This window comes from Pelodiscus sinensis, chromosome 8 (assembly GCF_052426305.1).
Source record: "Pelodiscus sinensis isolate ZL-2025 chromosome 8, ASM5242630v1, whole genome shotgun sequence".
NCBI classification, from domain to species: domain Eukaryota; kingdom Metazoa; phylum Chordata; order Testudines; family Trionychidae; genus Pelodiscus; species Pelodiscus sinensis.
Window position 1 is genome coordinate 53,216,172 of NC_143059.1, and position 21,648 is coordinate 53,237,819.

At 42.0% G+C, this 21,648-nt stretch overlaps 1 protein-coding gene across 5 annotated transcripts in view; it reads left to right on the forward strand.

Moving 5' to 3' along the window:
- Positions 1–670: 670 nt before the first annotated feature.
- Positions 671–21,648, forward strand: part of FAM53B (family with sequence similarity 53 member B) — a 153,260-nt gene continuing 132,282 nt past the window's right edge. Inside the window, exons 1-2 of one of the 5 annotated variants that reach the window (XM_075935297.2) lie at positions 676–818; positions 922–1,266. The gene's annotated coding sequence lies outside the window, so the exon portion shown is untranslated. Of the gene's footprint in view, positions 1,354–21,648 lie in introns of all 5 variants that reach the window. The other 4 variants (XM_075935296.2, XM_075935295.2, XM_089780186.1 and 1 more) reach the window with 4 other exon arrangements.

A 21,648-nucleotide genomic window follows, 5' to 3' on the forward strand; every position in this document is an offset into this window, starting at 1 on the left:
CTAAAATGCGCCTGAAAACATACACTCACTCATCCATAGATAATTTTAATTAGGAATTGTTTACACTGGATATAAAGCTTGGATGCCTGACCTAAAGACAACCAGGGTACTTAAAATGTTTTGCTTGACAATAGCAAACAGCAAAACATCACTAACATATGGGTGCTGCTTCAGGTTAACATAAACAGCCCGTCTCCCCCCTCCGAGCTGTGAACGATGGGGCAGGGGAGGGATGCTTAGATACCATGGATCAAAAAAACACTCGCACACCCCTCTTCCTTGATGGAATGTGACAAAAACTTTAGAGGCTTCAGAGGGGTAGCTGAGTTAGTCTGGAACAGGAAAAACTTAAAAAAAATAGTCTAGTAGCATCTCAAAGACTAACAAAACAGGTAGCTGGTATCATGAGCTTTCGTGGGCACAGCCCACTTCTTTAGACTCATGGGGGCTGCTGCTGCCCGGGGACACCAGACCCTAGCAGCAGATTTGGGGTAAAGCCACGACCCAGCTTCCCGCCCCGAAGACAGAGGAGGCAAGGCGATGGCCCGGGGCGGCGCCCAGACACGCGGGTAGGCTTGTTGGGGGGATGCTCCCCCGTGCCGCCCGGCTCCCCGGCGCCCAGGCGGCACATTGCACATTGCCCAGCGCACAACGCCCTCTAGCCAAAGTCAGACTCAAGACGTTTCCAAGCCACCCCCCCTTCTGACACGGAGAAAAGCGGCTCCCGGCCCCTCCACGCCACCGCTCCAGGGTGCACCACGCTGAAGTCGGGAGGCTGCCGGGGCCAGCTGATGACCAGCCCGCGGGTGCAATGAAATGTAACCTCGACGCGGCAGCCGCGCCGCCCTGCCCTTCGGTGCGTTTTAAAGGGACTAGTTGAGAACAGTTCAGGAAGTGACAAGCCTATTTCCTCCCTCTTAGTAGATCGGCACGAAGCACTCCGGAGCCAGCAGGGGAGTCGCGCAGGCTCCTTCTGGAGACAGATGCTGCAGATCGTAGCGGGGAGACCCACAGCCGCGTGCTGGAGGATGGGGGCTTAATACCAAGAGGCAGAGTAAGAGATCCCGTGCGATGGGTCGCTTTCTTTATTACCTGCTGGGCCTTTGCCTGCTTTCCTCTCCCCTTTTTCCCATCTCTCCCCCCTCCAGTGGTCTGACCCTGGGCAGATATTGTTGCAATGTGTAAAATAGTGGAGCTGCCTGAGACACTTTTATTCTCTTCTTGGAGGGAGAGAGGGAGAAAGAGAGACTGGCCTGATGGCTTGAGGTGGAGGCTATTTTTGTTTCGTTTTGTTTCTCTTTGTGCGTGGCTTGCTCGCCTGTAACTGAAGGGATGGGGCAGGGAAGTGCCCGGGTGAGTCCAAACGAAGCAAGCCAGCGAGCAGGGTCCCACTGCTGCTAAAAAGTCTGATCTTTGCATTCAGAAAAAGAGGCAGCGAGCCAGGGGGATGATTGAGCCTGCGGTATTCGTCTTATCCGGTTTATAACTTCATCTTTCTCGGCTGTCATCACAGAGCAGTTGCTAGAGAGGAGCAAAGAGGAGGGGGGTGCCATAGGGAGGGGGCGGCAGCTTTCCGAAAAGTTTTGGCATTATCACAAGACAGTGCTTTTGTTTACTGAACTTTGCTTGTAGCCCAAAGATCTGGGTACGGAGCAGCGCAGGTTTTGTATTATTTTGGCTTATTACTTTGGGACCGGGCCCATGCGGTGGCTGCTGCTTTCCATTGGGAATGGCAACTGGAAGTGTGGTAGAAAGGATTTGTTGCTTTACTGCTTGTGCTGGTTGAAAATGGCATGCTTTGCATTTGCACATGGCGATAGGATCTGTCTGTCCTTGAAAGGTTCTTGTAAAGTCACATTTTGGTAGTACGTCATTGATTTGTCAGTCTCAGGGGGAGTTTATTCCCCAAGCTTGATAGCTTTTCTCTGAGGGTTAAAAGAAAGACGTAAATCTATCTGAGCATAAACAGGCTTGCAAAGCTGACGTGCTATGTAGTTTTCCTCATAATAACGTTTGTCCAGAGTGCTGTCTGTATATGTTGGTCCCACATACTGTAGCAACGGTATTTTCTGAAGCTACTGTAACTGGCTATTATTTCTCTTTTAACTCCTCAGGCATTATATTGCTGAAATACAGCCCTTCAGTTCTTTATGCCTCAGTGTAGATTTTAGACAGACTGTACTTAGATGGTGAACAAAGAACAGCTCTTAGCTGCCTATGATAAATGGCATTCTGCCTCCTATAGGCTATACTCTCTAGCATTATAGACACTTTACATTTCTTGACTGTAAGATACCCAATAGTAAACTGTACATTTTAACTTTAGGTGCATGTGTATCAGTGCTTTTGTACAAGCTGGTGTATACTTTCCTATATTCAAAGCAAATTAGTGCCATGGTTGGCTGTTGTCAAATACAGCAGTAGGATTTATTGCACCCTTATCTTTTTTGGGGTTGTCATAAGGCCAGTACAAATGTTTGGTATATGCTGACAGAGATGTTCAAATGACTTTTTCTCTTTAAAACATGATAGCACACTTCCATATGACTTCCTTGCATGTGTACTAATCCCTCTACTCAGTGGTAATAGCAGGACTGGTTTCTTGCTGTGCCTACTTACAGGATGCAAATAGATGGCAGCAGCATTAACTAGTCCATATGGTATATGATCCTGTTAGCAGAGAAAATCCTGCATATGAGAACTCATTACTAATGCTGACAAAGGAAACATCTAGTCTTGTGAAATTATTATATTTGTTCTCAGTTTGATCATAGAATCTGGTTTCATCTTAATTCTAATACACTCGGTGGCAAACACAGTACAGCTAATATTTGAGACTGGGTTATTTAAGGTTAATACTCTGTGCACTTTTCCCACCATAATATAAATTGGGGATGGAAACAAACTGTGTGTATTTACAAACTATGTGTATTTCCATATTTGTTTTATTACCCATTTTTTTGGATCATGGGTATATTATAACTTTGCTGTAATGATGTAAGATTACTTTCATTCATATTCCAAGCAGCACAGTGCATAAGGACTGCCCAAAGTTCAGGAGACATTAGTGGTATATCAGTTGGCTACAGAGCAGCTGTATCAAGTTATAAAACCAAGTGAAATATAATGGTGAAGGTGGCATGTGCCAAGAGAATGGCATCAGTTAGATGCTTTGATGTACCTTCATTGCAGAAAAACAGCTTCAAAAGAAATTCATATATCTAACCAATGGAAGGGGAAGAGGACGGGGTTGCCCTTCATAAGTTTGGGCTGTAGTGAAATTCCCTTGTGTTGGGATTAGTTTGCTCTGCTGGTTAATATTTTTCCCCAAAGGGTTCAATTTATTCCACTATCCTTCCAGATTGAAAATAATGTTTAAATTTCAATCCACCAGCTCTGATACATCTAGCCAGTGTTCCCTATAATCTTTTCATTCGTGTGCAGATTTTTTCCATCCAAGTGCAGAATAATTTGTATGTGTTCTGAGGCATGTGCGAATGTGCACTAGGGATGTTAAATATCAGTTAATTGAATAGTCGAGTAACCTCATGAAGTCTTATAGTCTCCACGGGTGGGGCTGGGAGCCAGGGCGCTCCAGCCTCATGCCTGAGGAGCCCCCTGCCACTCCATACTGCTGCCTCTGTATCAGGGGCAGTAGCACGGGATGTCAGGTGGGAGCTGGTCCGCAAGGGGAGCCCATTTAAAAACTAGCTCCCTATGAGAACCGGCTTCCTGTCACCTTTTGCTGCTGCCTCTGATAAAGAGGCAGCAGCCCCCATCTAGGCGGGGCTCTGAGCTCCTGTACCCAGCGCGAGCTGGGACTGAGTCGGGCTGCCTGCCCGCCTCCTGATACACTTTAAATGCAGAGCTGCAGCAGGGGTAGGTCCCAGACCCATCGCAAGCCAGGACTGAGCTGGGCTGAGGGCCAACCTGCTAAAAACTTTTCTGGAAGGGGGAGGGGAGGGAAATGCCTGTAGTCTATAGAATTAACCCAGGGGTTCTCAAACTTTGTGATACCATGACCCCCTAAAATGCTAAATGAATGTGTATGACCCCCCCCCACCCTCATTGCCCTGGGTCGCTTCTTCCCTCCTTCTCACCAGACTCCTTGCCCTCCTGGGGTTCCTTCAAGGCATTTGCGGTCCTCAACGCCCTTCCCCGCTGCAGGCTCCTTCCCCCTCTCTTTCTCTTCTGTGCCTCTTTTCTTCTCCGCGTCCCTTTGGTTCCTTCTCTCTCTCCTCTCCTCCGTCTTCCACTCATCTCCGGTGTCTCCTCTGCCTGCTCCTCTGACCTCCACGTGCCCTTATTTACCTCTGGGTCCTCTGCCCCGACCCAGTCCCCCAGCCCGCTGCCTGAGGGACCCTGCCCTCTCCCAGCTGGGGAAGCGTTCGGTCGCTCGGCAACCGTGCCCCAGCCGGCCTTTTGCATGTGTGCTCTGGCGCCGGCCTCACTCTCCCGCCGCCTTGCCTCCTGCTGCAGCTGAGCTGCGCTCCTGGAGTCCCGCGGCCCTGGCCACACTGCATGGCTTGCCAGTGGCTGCCTTCCGCTACCCCGCTGCTCTTCGTGGCCCGGGAGAGAGGGGTCGCAAGTGAAAAACTGAATCCAGCTGCGACCCCCCTCTAAGTTGTTCACGATCCCCAGGGGGGTCGCAACCCACAGTTGGAGAAATGCTGAATTAACCTATAAGCTTTTGCTTATCAGTTAATTGGTTGATCGACTACATGATTATATCCCTAATGTGCACCACCAATAGAAACACAAAAGCTAGTTGTGAGTGCTCTGATAATCAAGTGGGTGGCATTTAAATCCCTCCTGTGTGGATGCACAAGCACACAGCTTACAGGGAACATTGCACTGAGCTGTACCAAGAATTAAATGCACAGCAGCATGGACATTTGACTGAATGTATCGTATTGACTGAAACACATGCCAAACCATCTTTAGCCATTTAAAACTTTTCCCTTCTGTGAGTCCCTCATTTCTTTAACATTATCCTGAGTTTGGTACATGATTTACAAGGAGAGACTGAGGGATTTGGGCTTGTTTAGTCTACAGAAGAGAAGATTGAGGGGGATTTGATAGCAGCCTTTAACTACTTGACGGGAGGTTCCAAAGAGGATGGAGAGAGGCTGTTCTCAGTAGTGACAGATGGCAGAACAAGGAGCAGTGGTCTTAAGTTGCAGTGGGAGAGGTCTAGGTTGGACATTAGCAAAAATTATTTTACCAGGATGGTGGTGAAGCACTGGAATGGGTTACTAGGGAGGTGGTAACATCTTCATCCCTAGAGGTTTTTAAGTCCCGGCTTGACAAAGCCTTGGCTGGGATGTTTTTTGGGGGTTGGTCCTGCTTTGGGCAAGGGGTTGGACTTGGTGACCTCCTGAGGTCTCTTCCGTTTATATGAATCTGTGATTATTTCTTTCTGTTGGTAGCCATATTGTATAATTTTACTTCCTGGTAAGAGGCGTGAGGGGCTTATCTAAGTATCATTAGGTGACTCAGTCCAACACAGGGTAATGAAGCACAGACTGACTATCTTTATAGAGAAGTCAAATGGAATTGAATACATTATATAGTGTTGTTCAAAGTACTTAGAGGTTACCATTTTCTTTGTATTGTTTAAACTTTTCTCCGCAAGAGTCCTAAAAGATTTAGTTTAATTCACACCAAATAATATATATATTGTTTGTAGCAGAGTGCAAGCTCACACACAATGAGTAGTTCAAAGAGTTCATTTTCTATGCAGCCAGCATATATATCTTTAGCAGTCTTCAGCTGGCTTTGTATTTGGAAATATGCCCATCTGCTTAAAAATCCTTCTAATGTGACATAAAAAAGGGTAGGCATATTTTTTTATATAATATGCTGATAAACTGAGCTTCAGCTGGATACTCAAACCAAATGGGATGTTTTCTTTTTAAATGCTTGAACAGCAGTAAGAGTTTATTTTGACAAATTAAAAGATGCGTGTAAATTTCAAAAGTACTGTAACATTATCTCGGAATCACCATCTTTGTAAAAATACTGAGCACGTTGAATGGCTTTATATATTCTTCTTCTCTTCTATTTAGTTCCATCACCTTTTATACATTTTTCATCCTCTTCTGGAAGGAGCCATTTTCTAAACAGCAGTGATGCACATGGCAGCTGCATGGCCTGGTCTGCTCAACCCTGTCCCTTTCCTGGCAGCTTGGGTATGATTTCTGAACCATACATGTCAGAATATTAAAATACAGAATATGTCACTGTAATACTTCTCAACTAACGAAGTGTCCAGTCCTGTAAGATGCTGAGTGCCTTCAACCCGCAGCAGATCTAGAATTATATATTTACTAGATCTGGTTGAAAACACAGAAAATTTAAGACACAATTTCAGTTGAAAATTTTTGGGTTACCCAAAAAACAAAAAACCCAAATACTTAAAAGGAAAAATGTCAAACATTTCAAAATTTGAACGCTTTGTTCAGCTCCATTATTTTTTGGAGGAATATTCCATGTTTAAAGAGAAAATGAGGAACATTTCTTTGTCATTAAAAAAAATAAAAACAAAAGCACAGAACTTGAAGTATGTGTGTGAGAGAGAGAGAGAGAAAGAGAGAGAGAGAGAGTTTGCAAAGGGTCCCAGACTCAACACCCTCAAGCGCCCAAACCGAGGCTATGTCTACACTACGGGGTTTTTACAGGATAGAAAAGCTCCACCACATCCAGGGATCGCGTCTTCTCTTCCACTTCTTTTTGTGGAAGAGCAGACGCGCTTTTTTGGAAGCCTTGTCTTTCTCCTCCCACAAGGAAGAAGGGCTCTTCCGAAATTTGACCCAGTGTAGACAGGCCAAATTTTGGAAAAGCCTCTTCTGAAAAAGCTATCGGAAAAAGGTACACAAATTGCAAAGCTCAATTTGCATACCTTTTTCCGATAGATCTGTGTAGTATAGACATAGCCAGAGCCAGGTGGCTGAAGGGCACACTTTAAGCACTGTTTTATCAAAGATGCATCACCTAGATTTTGATTCTTCCCCATATGTATCCCCTTTTCCTAGACCACTTTAAGCAGCACTGTTAAGGCTGTTTGAAGCTGCTCAGAGGTTTGGAATGTTAGAAGTAGCCCTGATGTAACTGCATTGAGAAGCAGAATGCAGGTTGGGGCAGTCAAAGGTGCTATTTACTACATGCTTCATACAGCTGCCATTAAAAGAAACCCACATCTGCCATACAAGTGCTTCTTTCTCTCACCGTCAGAAGTAGAATTTCCCTCTCCAAATTAAATTGGCTTTAGAATGGCTACCAAAAACACATTGTGCTACATACAGTCACAGAAAGAGATGAGCCACAGCAGGAATTGCTTGCGCTCCTTTATGTTTCAGAAGTGGGAAAGTAATTTTCGGTTTTGAATCTCCAGATTCAATTTTTTTTTATCCAGGACAGATATAAAACAGGAAGGGATTTATTTCCTGTTTTTGGTTTGGATACAGACAGGATTTTAGAGACCAACTTGCATGAAAATTCTATCTCAGAAGCAGGGCTTGAGAAACGGCAGCGAAACCTATTCACCAGCCTCACACTGCGCATGCACAAGACCCGCATTGCGCATGCGCGCGCCGCTGGTGAACGGGGCGACCGGCTAAAATCTACTTGCCACGGGCGTGTAGATTTAGTGATTTGTCGAGCCTTGCTCATAAGGCAGAACTGTGGGGTTTTTCCACGAGCTTAATGTGGCACTATCTAATCCAGTGTTTCTCAACCAGTGGTATGCGTACCCTCAGAGGTGCTCGAGAGAAGTCGGGGGAGGGGGAAACTTAAATTTGGAGAAAACTGAATTTTTGTTTTAAATTTTATAGCACTTTATTATTTTTGTACTTTTTATACTTAAAAATTTCATCACCTGCCTGGCTACGATTAAGTTGTTTAAACAAATGTGTTGCAATGGTAGAAAAAAAGTGTGTGTGTCTGAAAACTGTAGGTACTAGAGGTACTTATAATTTTATTTTTTTTAAAGGGGGTACTTTATGAAAAAAAAGGTTGAGAAACACTGATCTAATCTGAACCTGATTCCTGCTATAAAGGAATCAAGATCTGATTCACTGCCTTCTCTAGCTCATATTCAGTATATACTGACTGAGCAGGCAGTGTACAAATCAGATCCAGAATGGACTTAGGCTAGGATTTTGATATATACATCTAAATATATTGGGTCCGCTACAATTATGTATATAATTATTTATATAAATTTTGTGTATTTTTCAATATAATAAGTTGTGATTCGATTTCAACAATTTAATGGCACAATAAGTCAGAGGTGCTGGAACAGTTTTTAGAGTAGGGGTGCTGTAAGCCATTGAACCAAACTGTAAATTTTCTATATAATGGAAAACACTTCAAGCCACGGGATGCTGCAGCACTCGCTGCACCCCTAGTTCCAACACCTATGCAAAAAGGCATACAGCTTTCGCCAGAATCAATATAAGATTTGTGAGAACTGGTTTGAAGAAGCATTTCCAGTGAATGAATAGAGGTGTAACTTTGTTTTGTACAATTTGTCCATTTTACATGACTTTTCTATTTCTGATTTCTTGACAGGCTGCTTTGAAGCTGTTTCTTCCATCTTTTCCTTTCTCCCAAAATTCTACAAGGTTTTTCTCCTTTACTCTGTAGAGGAAATATATTTGCTTGCTTTTCCTACAAAGTCCCTGTTAAAGAAGGAAAAACAAAACAAATGAACACAACTGAGTTAATTGGTCTGCTTCTGATTCACTTACACACTAATGTGATTAACCAAATTTAAATTCTTTGGGGTTAACATCAGTCTACATCAGGGCAAAATTTGGACCAAATACGTGAAGCAGTGAGAACTGCCAAAGTTGTTCCCTGGTATTTAAAGGGTTTAGCGCACAGAGCTAGCCTAGCGGTTTGGGATACTCTTGACATATTGTGAGAAGGAGGGAAAGAATGATCTCAGCAACTCTGTATCGTAGGTTGAAAAAACACCGAGAACAAGTTCTTGCTTTTTCTGGTACCATGGAGAAGCAAGACAGCCAAGGTAGCATGAAAGAGCTAAGAGATGTTTGTACAACGGAACTCGTGAAGAGTTAAGGGCATCTGTTTTAAGGCCAGAGAGTGGTGGTGTTGCTTTTTACCACTCTTACCCTGACCGGGAAGAGAGGGTGAAGGATATGTGGCAGAAACAACTAGGGAAACTAAAAATACTTGAAGGGCCTTGGAGGACTTTGCATTTCAAAGGTTCCACTTTGAAGAATTTCATATCATATCACCATGGTTAAAACTTGTGACCGTGAGAGTCATTTCTTGAATTCTTCCCTCTCTTCTCCTTGCTGCTGAGGGCAAAGGGTGGGCATGTTTGGCAATCTGCACCAGGAACTTGTGTTTTGCATTGCAGAGGTCCTTGCAAGGCCATTTAAGAAATATCATACTAACAGCCTCTCCTGTGTGTCTGATCCTAGGAGAGCTAAATATAAACTAATCAGCATAATAGAAGGGAATTTTCCACCATACTACTCTTGTGAGATTGTGATTGTATCAGCCACTACGAAGTCGTGAACCAGAATGACTGCAAATAGATAGCAGTCATTAGTATGTAGGAAAATTTGCACACGATGCCCATGAATATTATGAATTCAATTTTATCAGAGTGCAAATTGTAGGCCTATACTATTAGTGCTATTCTGAATGCAGTCCTATGGGCATTCTTGTTAGACTAGAAGCGACAGTGATGTGTATATAGAAATGCCTAGGAGAGACAAATATGACATTTCAGAGAGAAATCTAATGAATCTATCTACCTACTTGTTTTTTGGCCCTCTCTAAACTCTGGACACCTCTGCAGTGACAGGACTCATTATATGTCATGTAGAGCATGGACTTGATTTTGATGGTGTGAATCAGGACTGTTTTCATTGAAACGCTGATTCCCCTTTCACGCCAGTTCTGCAAAAGTTTTCCTGTATTCCATTGAGTTAGTTACTCCTGATTTTTACTGGTGTAAGGAAGACCAGAATTAGGCTTCACAATTTCCGTTCTGCTATTTTGCATATCAGTAATATGCATGATATACATATGATGAGGGAATTCATTGTTTTATAACAAGGTTATGCTACAAATTCACATTCACATCCCACCTGACTGCGACTAGCTATTTGCTTAGGCTAGTAATGCAGAATATGGCTTTGGTACAGTAAACTGAGTAACAGATCATGAGGCTGATCTGATTTTTTTCCATAGTTTTATAGATTGTCCACATTTAGAAAGACAACATTTCCAAGAAAGAGTTTAATTTTGAAAGTCAGTCCTGTTGGTATGAACCTCTGGACTTCAGTATTGCAAGGTTTGCATACATGCATTTTCAAGTCATTAATAGGTTAAATTTATTTTGAAAATGAAGTGCCTGACTCAGCAATTAATTCACATCCAGAACTTCTGTTGGTTCAAATAGGTTGTTTCATGGGTTCTAAAGTTTGTCTAATAAGATTTGCAGCAGAGAAAACCTGCTATCACATAGGCACTTTGGGGAAGAAATTGTTTTACCATTAATAAATGCAGAAGTATAGAAACTATAACAAGCACCAATCATTCTTAATAGCATGGGGACAAATTCGTCCCAGTGTAATTTTGTAGTAATAACTGTATTTAAACTGAAGGTTAAAAATTAGAATAATGAATACAGAACCTGTTGTGCCCATTTTGTCCATTGTACCAAAAAAGACCCCAAGCTAACCTGGGTCGTGTTTTTTACTTTCCAAAAGTTAAATATAGCAGTAGCATTGTGTTGCTCTACTGTAGCCAATGTGAGTCATCCTTTGGGTTTTGTAATTCTTTATTTTCATTGAACTTGGCCATAAGGTTTGCTTTTGGCAGCCAAATATTTAGCACTTTTTAAATTATACTGTGCTGTAGGTACTACAGTGATGTGAAAATTTTACTTTTGTGCCATATCTTTACAAAAACAAGGCTTTGTTCAAAATTAAATTTAGCAGTTGTTGATATAGCAATTTAAAATTTTGCTAATTTTCTTGGTTGCCAATTCAAAACCAGAGTAGTCGGAAATGACCAGAAGTCTTTATGGTGTTTACCAGTACAGGGCATCCCTGCTATAAGTCACCCCGGTACACATCCGCTCCACACTAAAGTTGTTAACGCTTGAAAGAACTGATGCATTATAAGTTCTCCCTTTCCCTGTTCTTAAGTCGCGCTAAAGAAAAACCCTGATTTGCACAAATGGAAGTCAGCCAAGGGAAAAAAATTCCCCGCTTTAAGTTGTTTCGCTATAAGTCCAAGTTTTTTGGAACGTTTCTTGGACTTAAATCAAGGACAGAATGTACAACTGGTAAAGGAACTGAGAATTGGATGGGTGTGAAGATGGAGCTATCATTTTACCCCTAAATATAATATCCTTCCAGGTCAGACTTAAAGCACATTATTGAAGTCCCATGGAAAAGCAAACCTTGTGATTGCTTGTGATATAAGACAGGAGTGCTTCAGTCTTGACAGCGGTTAATCAGGTACCTTTCCTTTTCACTAAATTTGCATAAAAGCACCAAACTGCTAAGGAGAATAACAAGAGAATAGCACAAGCATGTAGGGACAAAATGTAGAAAGGCTAATGCCCAAAATGAGTTACACCTAGCAAGGGACATAAAATGCAATAAGAAGAGTTTCTATAAATACATAGGGAGCAAGAGAAAGAAGAAGGAAAGTGTAGATCCTCTACTTAGTGGGGTAGGTGAGCTAATAATGGATAATATCAAGAAGGCCTAAGTATTTCATACCTGTTTTTCTTCAGTCCTCATCTTCATTCTGTGGCCTTTCAGGCATCCGTCCACTCTCAAATATAAATGAAAAGCAGACCGCTCTCATTTATGCTGGCTGTCAGTAGCTCCAGAGAGTTACTCACATACCAGCCAGCATAAATGAGAGCAGTCTGCTTTTCATTTATACTGGAGAGTGGATGGATGCCTGGAAGGCCACAGGATCAAGAAGAGGACTGAGGCAAAACAGGCATTAAATACCTTGACCTTCTTGATATTATCCATTATTGGCTTGCCTACCCCACTTGAGGAGAGGACTTACACTTTCTTTCAATTTTTCTTGTGCTCTGTTATTGCATTTTATGTCCCTTGCTAGGTGTAACTCATTTTGTGCATTAGCCTTTCTACATTTTGTCCCTACATGCTTGTGCTATTCTCTTGTACTTCTCCTCAGCATTTTGGTGCTTTTATGCAAATTTAGTGAAAGGGAAAGGTACCTGAATAGCAACACTTGTGGAGATTGAAGTTCTCCTGTCTTACTGTACAAGCATTAACAAGATTTGTTTCCCGATGGAACTTTACTAATGTGTTTTAAGTCTCACCTGGGAGGATATTATTTTTAGGGGTAAAAGGATAGCTCAACTTTCATACCTGGCCAATTCTCAGCTCCTTTACTGAAACTGCAGTCACAAAAATCCTTAAAACTGGTATAAATCATCAAATTTGTTGACAATCACCAAATCTTATTTTCCATCATTTTGTACCTTTAGTAAGTAACCAGAGAGAGAGTGTGTGTGTGTGTGTGTGTGTGTGTTTGGTATAGGACAGTGGTGGGTAAATACTGGCCCGTGGGCTGGATCCACTTCACCAGGTTTAGTCCCTCACTGGCCACTGCTGCTGTATTTACCTGGTGTTTGCTGGTACGGGTGATTGTAGCTCCTGTTGGTCCTAGATCGCCATTCCCGGCCAATGGGAGCTGCAGGAAGCAGTGTCCTGGTGTGTGCCACTTCCTGCAACTCCTGCTGGTTAGGAATGGCAATCTGCAGCCAATGGGAGCTGCAAGCACCCATGCCAGCAGAGACACAGGTAAATATAATAGCAGCAGCTTGACGGATGCTAACCCTGGCATGCCACTGTGATTGTCACTGCCGTCTTATTGCCCACCCCTGGTAGAGGAGATGCAATGCCAGCTCTAAACCACCTGGCTACGTCTAGACTGCAGAGTTTTATCGGAAAAAAATACGCAAATTGCAAAGCACAATTTGTGTATCTTTTTCTGCTTTTTTTTTCGGAAGAGGCTTTTCTGAAATTTGGCCTGTCTACACAGGGACAAATTTCGGAAAAACCTCCTTTTTCGGAATGTCTCTTATTCTTCTCCCCGAAAGGAATACAGGGGTGATGAAAGAATGTTCCTGCTTTTTTGGAAACTGTTCCAAAAAAGTGGACGCATTCCGTGGATATGGCAGAGCTTTTCTGGGATACTGGAGGTATCCCGGAAAAACTCTGCAGTCTAGGCATAGCCCCTGAGGATTCCCTTGTAACAGTGGAGTGGTATAAAGCAAATCCCCTATTACTTTGAAGTGGTCTTTTGACGTGTTTGCAGTATTTGTGTCCTGGAATTCAGTTGCCTAACTAGGGCACTTCCATCATGAAAAGTATTAAGGCTTCTTAGTTCCAGCTCTGGTTCACTTGAGAGATCAGAAAGTCATGTTCTGTTGCATGTCAGTAATGCACCTCCCCAGTAGCCTAGTTATGTGGCCATGTTTTGCCTTTTATTCTGCATGTGGCTCAAAGCTTATGGTCCTATTTATTTAGACTGTCTCTAACTTGCCTAGAGCATTGTACTTGGGGTCGAGAGATGTGGGTGCTAGTCCCAACTTTATCACTGACTATGTGACCATGGGCAAGTCATTTTTCCTCTCTGGGCCTTAGTTACCTCATGTATGAAATAGGGAATAATAATACTTATCCACCTTTGCAAAGTGCTCTGGATGTAAAACTGTAGGGCTGTGTCTACACTGGCTGCCTATTACGGAATAGGCATGATAATGTAGAACTTTGGAATAGACAAATGCGCGGAATAAGAGATCCTCCGGAATAGGGCTTTATTCCGGAGGATCGCGCCAGTCTGGACGCTTTTCTCCGGCTTATCTCCAAGCCGGAAAAAAGCGGCGGCCATGAAAATGAAAATCCCCCGCGCATTTGCCTCTTCCAAAGTTCTACATTTGCATCCCTATTCCGTAATAGGGGCCAATGTAGACGTAGCCTAGGTGTGAAATATGTTCTTTTATTTCTTTGGGACAGTGTCTGACAGTTGAGCAAGGTTGGATGCTCTAGTCATTTTTTGTGTCACAATGATGTACAAAAGTGGCAAAACTTCTGAGTGATCAGGGTTTTATATTTGTGTGATAACCTTATTAGCACTGAAGCCTATTATCAAGCTTTCTGTGTTTGATAATAGTCATACATGTCATGATGTCACTGCAAGTGTATGTTACTAAAATTCATTATAGGTTTTTTTTTTTGTCACAGCCATTAAAAAGCAATATCGTGTAACATTTTTGAAAGGGCAAGTTTTAATACTATTAAATAGATGTCAAAACATACCATCAAGTGCAAGAACTGAAAATCCATTACAATTAGGAAGACACAGAAAGCCTTAAAAGAAAAATCTACATTAGTCTTTGTAACATCTCCATTAACCTAGAAAAGATAATCCATTTATTGAAATATCAGTTGTGTTATAATTGAAATATAATGCAATAGAGAGCATTTTGCACAAAGAAAGGATCATGTTTAAAGAAGCTTTAAAATTATTGATAGATTCATTTTGAAACTTATTCACCCACAGTTTCTGTTGCTCATTGTATATGCTGTGTTGGTCAAAATTATTTTTCACATAGAGATTTTTGATGAATTGTTATTATTGGATACAGGTGAGGAGGGGCATAGACTGGGTAAAATTGCAAACATTTTTCATACTTTCTATCTAAAAGGCTAAATGCGGGCTAAATAATTTAGACAATAGCTGTGATCCAAGTGAAAGGAAGTTTTGTCATTGATTTCAGTGGGTGCTGGAGCAGGCCCTAGATCTCTATAAAATTAACTACTCTGGCTGTAAACCTATGAAACTAAATGAATATATATTAATTATATGTAGTAGATCTGATCTTTGTCTATATATACATATATTGAAGTGAGCAATTTAATAAATCTGAAGTCTTTGGAAACAAATTTATCCTGAGACTTCCCAAACTATTTTATGACTATAGTACATACTCTTACATATTTTGACAAAGAAAGTATTTCTAACTTTTTTAAAATACAAACTCTTTTTACGTGATCGATTGGTTTGCCAGCACCCTCATTACATTCGAGCTATTGTTTTAGCTGTGTGCATGCTGCTTGTGTACTGTGACAATGCTGTAATTCGGACACAATAAAATTAGATTTTAAAAATAATAATGTTAGAACTGAACTGAAAGTCAAAATTACAGACAGCAGGTCCTGATTTTTCAACCCTTATTCATAAGGAGTGGCACTTACACAAGTAGACCCATTGACTTCACTGGAACACACTGCTTCTTAGCATGTAAATTCAAATTAGTTAGGGAGTATTAAGTTGAACTTTATTCTTTTTAAGGATAACTCATTCAGGGCTGGATTAACTCTTTTGGGGACCCAGTGCTATTACATTTTGTGGGGCCCCTTAGGCTCTGGTGCAGGGCCAAAAACAAAGGGTTCAGTGTGGGAGGAGGCCCTGGGTTGAGGCAGCAGGATGGGTGCGGGAGGGATTAAGGGCTTCAGCTGGGGGTGTGGGCTCTGCAGTGGGTTTGAGGATGAGGCATTTGGGATGCAGGAGGGGGCTATAGGAATGCAGGAGAGGGCTTATGGAAGGAGGTTGGGGTGGGGTGCATCGTGTCAGCGGGAGTTAGGGTACAGGAGGGGGTTGAGGGTCGATGTGTGGGGTCTAGGAGAGAGCTAGGGTGTGAGAGGGGCTCAGGGCTGGGGTTCTGGATTAGGGTGGAGTGTCTGGACAGGAATTAGGGACTTAAGTGCAGGAGAGGACTCACGGCTTTTTACCTGGGGCAGCTCCCATTTGCTGGGGGCAGGAACAGGTGGCTCCATGCGGCCTTTGCTTGGCTGTAGGCACCACCCTTGCTGTTCCCACTGGCTGCGATTCCTGGCCAATGGGAGCTGAAGGGTGGAGCCTCAAGCTGAAGGCATTGTGAGGCACCATGACTTGGCTTTAGCTGAGGAGGGAGGAATGGCAGCGCACACAGCTCCCTATCCCCTCCCCTTCCCCCTACCCCTCCATCCCCGCTGGCAGGCTGGTTCAGAACACAGGGGCTTTAGTGGCTGTAGCCCCAGGCCCTTGGCTAAGAGGGGCCCCGTTAACCCAGGACCATAGGCTGCAGTCCCTGAAATTCCTTTCTTAATTTGACCCTGATCTCATTTATAAGGCATAGTACTTGTCTGTCATATTGACAGAATAATTTTCAGTTATTGAAGAAATCCTGGAAGTTCTGACATTATCATGTGCCTATTAAACTCAGCCATTCAACACTAATTTCACAATGTCTGCTTGTGCACATCAGGGACAGATCCTGATGCCCATACTCAGTTCTTCCCAACTGGAGTTTGTCCAAGTTGTGACGGAGTAAAACTTCAACATTAGTCTCACAGACAAACTTCTAAAAGCAACACCCATTAACTATCTACTCTGATATTTATAAGAATCCTATCGCTGTAGTTCTTAAGATTTGTACCATTTTCCATTCTATCTATGGACAATACACTGACTGTAGTACAGGGATGGGCAAGAGATAGCCCAGGGGCTGGATTCGGCCTGCCAAGCCTTTCATTCTGGCCCATGGCCCAAGCCGCTGGATCCACAGGCAGGGAGCCAGCTCAGAAGCTGGCTGCTCCATTTGCTTCTCTGCAACATTCGGGGTGAGGGGAGAGCTTTGTGTGCTGTGACCCCCCTCCGTCACTAAAAATCCCTCTCAGACCTCACACCCTTTCCTGTACCCCTCTCTCTTACCCGGAGCTCCCTTCTACATCCAATCTCTGTTCCAGACCCTGCAGTCCCTCCATAGAAAAGTACAGTCCCTTACCACATGCCAAAATTTTGGAGTGACCGCCAATCAAAAATTATTGCCCCGCCCCCATGCTTTAGTATAAAAACAATGATTTCTCCTTTAGTACTATGTGCTGTTAGTTTTTCCAGGCATGCTCTTCATATTGACCTAGAAAAATATGACCACTAGAATATTCTCTCATGTATTAGTTGACAGCAGATACATGCTACAAACTAATCAATAAGGAAGGACTCAAGAGAAGAGTGAAATCTTACACTTGTTGCACAGTATAAATTGGGCATCCTATTGGATATGGGTAGGCCAAATGTTTGCAGTAAACAAGAGGACTGTTGGTAGATCTATTTCTGCTCAGTTTAAAGCTGGCGTAGGAGAGATGGAGCATGGTTTGATGTAAGAATAGAATGAGCTCTTATGCTTTAAATTAATGTATTTGTCAGGGATGGTCCAATCATCAGTGTCACCCATGCAACAACTTAATATTTACATAATTGGTGAATGGAACCATTATTAAGCCTTTTTGCCTGATGTAACTTCTGGTAGGAAAGTCATATTTTGGTCATGTTACTGTGGTCTAACATTTCAGAATAAAATCAGTACAGTTTTTAAGTAGTTTTCATCCTTAAGGATTTCAAAATATTTTGCAAATATTTTCAGTAGTGTATACAATACCAACATTTACAGTTGTTAAAAAGTTGGTACAGTATACACTTTGCATAGACTTTTTCCTGTAATAAATACATCATTTTACTAGGTGTTATTATTTACTCACATGATGCCAAAGGTGTGCATGCTGCTTTACATATATGGGGGGAGACAAGTTCCCTGAAGAGTTGCAGAATATAAAATATCTTCTCAAATGAGATCATCTCTGTAGCAAGAGAGCTAATTAAGGAACCCTTTGATATGCACATATAATTCCTACTGTTGCTAATGAGAATTGCATGATTTTATTGAGGGTAGAATATTATTTACTTTTTCTATGACTGAAGATTGATTGAAACATATCCTCAGCTGCTGCCAGCTGGCCCTCAATGGAGCTGTTCTAGTTTACACTGGTCCATTTTAAAAAAAGAGGAAACATGTCTAACATGGAGTATGCCCATTCAGAGAAACAAGTCTTCTAATATTCAAACAACAAAACCCCGTCCGAGAGACACTGTAGCACTGAGTCAACTTTTACTAACTTGAGAGAGAGTCAGAAATATTAATTTTTCTTTCTCACCTACTTTTCTAAGCAATGAGAGGCCCCTTTAGTAGAGAATCATAATAGTAAAAGTATTTCATGGAGCTAAAATAAAATGAAACATAAATCACTTTACATCAAATAGCCAAAGTAGCTTCAGAACCCAAAGAGGGTATATCAAGGGGTAGAAGTGCAACATCAAGATTTCATGTGAAGGATGGAAAAAGTAACCTCACCAGGACAAAAAAGGCAAGTTTTAAATGTCCACTAGTGCTTATAAGTGAGTTGTTTTGCATTGGACAGCCCAGTCACAGATAGAATTCTAGGAGGGGTTCTTTAAATTCATGGAGAAGCCAAGAAATGGTTACCAGTATCCATAGACCTTTGGTTTGTCTTTTCTTTGGAAGGATACATATTCAAATGTTGCTGTCTCTAAAACAGGGTTGATGCACGTTAATCAAGTAATGTGAGGTAATCACAGTGTTGCCAACTCTCACAATGTTTCTTAAATCCCCAGTCACTGGAGTCAAGAGATTTTAAATGAAAGCTGAGCGTCTCATACAAAGAAATGCATTACTAGTCTTGTTACCATTGCCAAGAAATGCTTGAAAATGTGAAGCAAGTGCTCCCTAAAGACACAGAACCCAGTCGACAAAGAGAAAGAACCTAACATTTTATAAAACAAATCTAATAATTTTTAAGCCATGATTCTGGGAGCCCTAACTCATGATTTTCAAGTGCTTGGAGATGGCAGTACTGTAAATAGGTCATGTAACTTGTTGATACGGATTTTCCCATGTAACAGGAATGAGTTTTCTAGCTTCTGTGTTTGCACTGAGGAATCATTCGTTGTTATGCACTGACAAACTAGCTGGCACAGTTGTATTTCCAAATAGCAGAGGGACTGATGTCAGCTTTGAAGCTGTGTCAGGAATCAATATTTGGGCTAGTTCTTCTCATGATGTTGCTTCAGAAAAGAACTGTGGTGAGACCAGAGATACTCTGGAGGAGGCTCATAGAAGCCCTTAGTTAAACATCATGGCTCAGAATCACTGGAACTTCTCTCTTTCGTTCTTCCTAGTTCTCAGCTCCAAATGTGAGCACTAAGGAGTCAGTTTCACATCCTGATTTTCACAGGGTAGGAGGGAAGCAAGAGATAAGGTAGATGTTCTATCCGAGAAGATGGCTAGAAGCACTTGTGGAGGCTGCTGCTTGACTGCATGACACCACAGCCTTGCTACCACAGTCCTTTCTAGAAACCCCTCGGAAGTGGGAGGGGACAGAGGAAGCCACCAAGAGAAGGCTGGAATGTGAAGGAACTTTGAGAAATCATGGACTAAAATAAATTTTAACCTGAGCCTCTGACTCGATGTTAATTTAGACTTAAGAATAATTATTTTTGAATATCATAAGTAGACAGTTGTTCTCTAGCAAATACTACAAAGTCAGTTTTGGAGGACATCAATGGGAAAATGCAGATTTTGTCTTTTTGTGGATGCGTATGTAATTCTAAATGAGTCGATACTGAAGGGAATTAAGCAACATCTCAGAGGCAGAGTTTGAAGAAAGCTGAAAAGAAGGTACTTGGTCCAGCCCTAAATAAGCAGATATTGTTATAGATATTTACAATATCTATCTAATGCTTCAGAAGTTGCTTTACTTGTGTTGAGGTACAATTGCTCATCTGAGTAATCTCAGCAGTTTAGTGGAATTACTCATTTGAGAAGGTGTGAATAAGAGTTTCTCAGTGTGGCCCTCAGGGAGCCACTTACAGGGCCAGATTTAGATAAGATCTAGTTTCTTGCTGTTTCTATCCTCCAGAGAACTGAAACACTGTGGGCATGTCTACACAGCAGGGCAAAAGTCGAATTAAGATACGCAACTTCAGCTATGTCAGTTGAGTAGCTGAAGTCGAAATAGCTTAATTCGGCTTTTGGCACAGCAGGAAGTCGAAGGAAGAACACTCTTCCTTCAACTTCCCTTACTTCTTGTAAAATGAGGGTTATAGGAGTTGGAGTAAGAAGTCCTTCAGCTCAACATTAAGTCAAAATAATGGCTTGCTATGTAGATGCACATTTGATATTTCAAAATAACGTCAGTTATTCTGAAGTAATGCTACCGTGTAGACATATCCATTGAGAATATCAGATTTTGAATTATTTCACCCCTATACATGGCTCCCTGAAATGTTAAAAATGACAGTTAAACTATAAACATAAATACTACACCAGACCTCCACATATAAACTCACCAGAATGGTTTTCAGAAAGCAAGGTCTGTAGGTGCTACTTGACTTTGAGTCAAAGTCATGGCAGGATGCTGTTTTGACTTCTTCTTCAAAGAGAAAAACTGTATGCAAGAAAAGCTGAACAGGCTGAAGCAGCAGCTGCTATCACTCATCACAAAATTAAACCACTCCTGAAGAGACAGATTCTGCCATTTTTACTTATAGAGGGTACTCTCTTACTTTGTGAGTCTCATTAAAACAAGTTAAATTCTGCCAGTCTCACTCGCAGTCTCACTCTTGATGATTACTGCAGTACCTTACTTCTCAAGTGGTCTTACTTAAATCAGTGGGATTACTTTTGGCCCTTAGATTTTCCTCATTATCCAAAGACCTGAGAAACTTCTGAAGATATAAGTAATGTTGTCCTGCTCATTTGATCTTGAGTTATGAAGGCATCTGTATCCAGTCTGTCCACATAACTCAGATGATGGGTCATATACTACACAGATTTCCTGTCTTTTCATCCGCTCCCTCCCTTACTTCCCATTCCTGTTGAAGCTTCACAAAGTTGCCATCAGCTCTGATGGATACACTCATGTTCCAAATGTAGATCTGAGCATTGTAATGGAGTTGGCAATAGCTAAAGGAAACTGCTTGAGCACTTCCCTCCAAAGCTTCCTTAATTCAGCATAGTGGCTCCAACCAGTCATCTCTTTGCACTGATTAATTGTGAAGAACAGGAGGGGAGAGTTCCCTCCCCTCTCTCTGCATTTCTGTATCGACACTAAAACGATCAAAACTGGCCCCTCTGCAGCTTCCACATATAGGAACCATCTCTGGTAACAGATTGTTACATGTTTAATGAAATTGAGAAAAACAAGAAATGTAAAGGCTGCAGGGCTACACAAGTTTGCTGTTCAGTCTGCCAAATTCAAACTAGCTCAGGCAACTCACAGAAGTTTGGCTTCTCACTCATTAAGGAGATTTATATAAGATGTACCAAAATCTGTATCCAGCAGGCTGGAGAGTATTGAGTGGCATGCCATTTGCAAGTGTGAGATGAAATGGAGTCAGCTTGATTGAGTGTCTTTGTCACTCCAGTTATATTCCTTATCACAATACGGAAGGGAATATCTGTGCAGACATGACAATCAGATCAACCTAACTGGTAATGACCACAATAGAACCTTGGAGTTATGAACATCAGAATTATGAACTGATCTGTCAACCACACACCTCATTTGGAACCATATGCAAAAAACAAAAAAAGGGAAAAGTTAAAAAAAAGATTTGACAAGATAAGGAACATGTCTCTGTGTTTGTTTCATTTAAATTAAGAAGGCTTAAAGCAGCATTTCTGCATACTAGAGTTTCAAAGCTGTT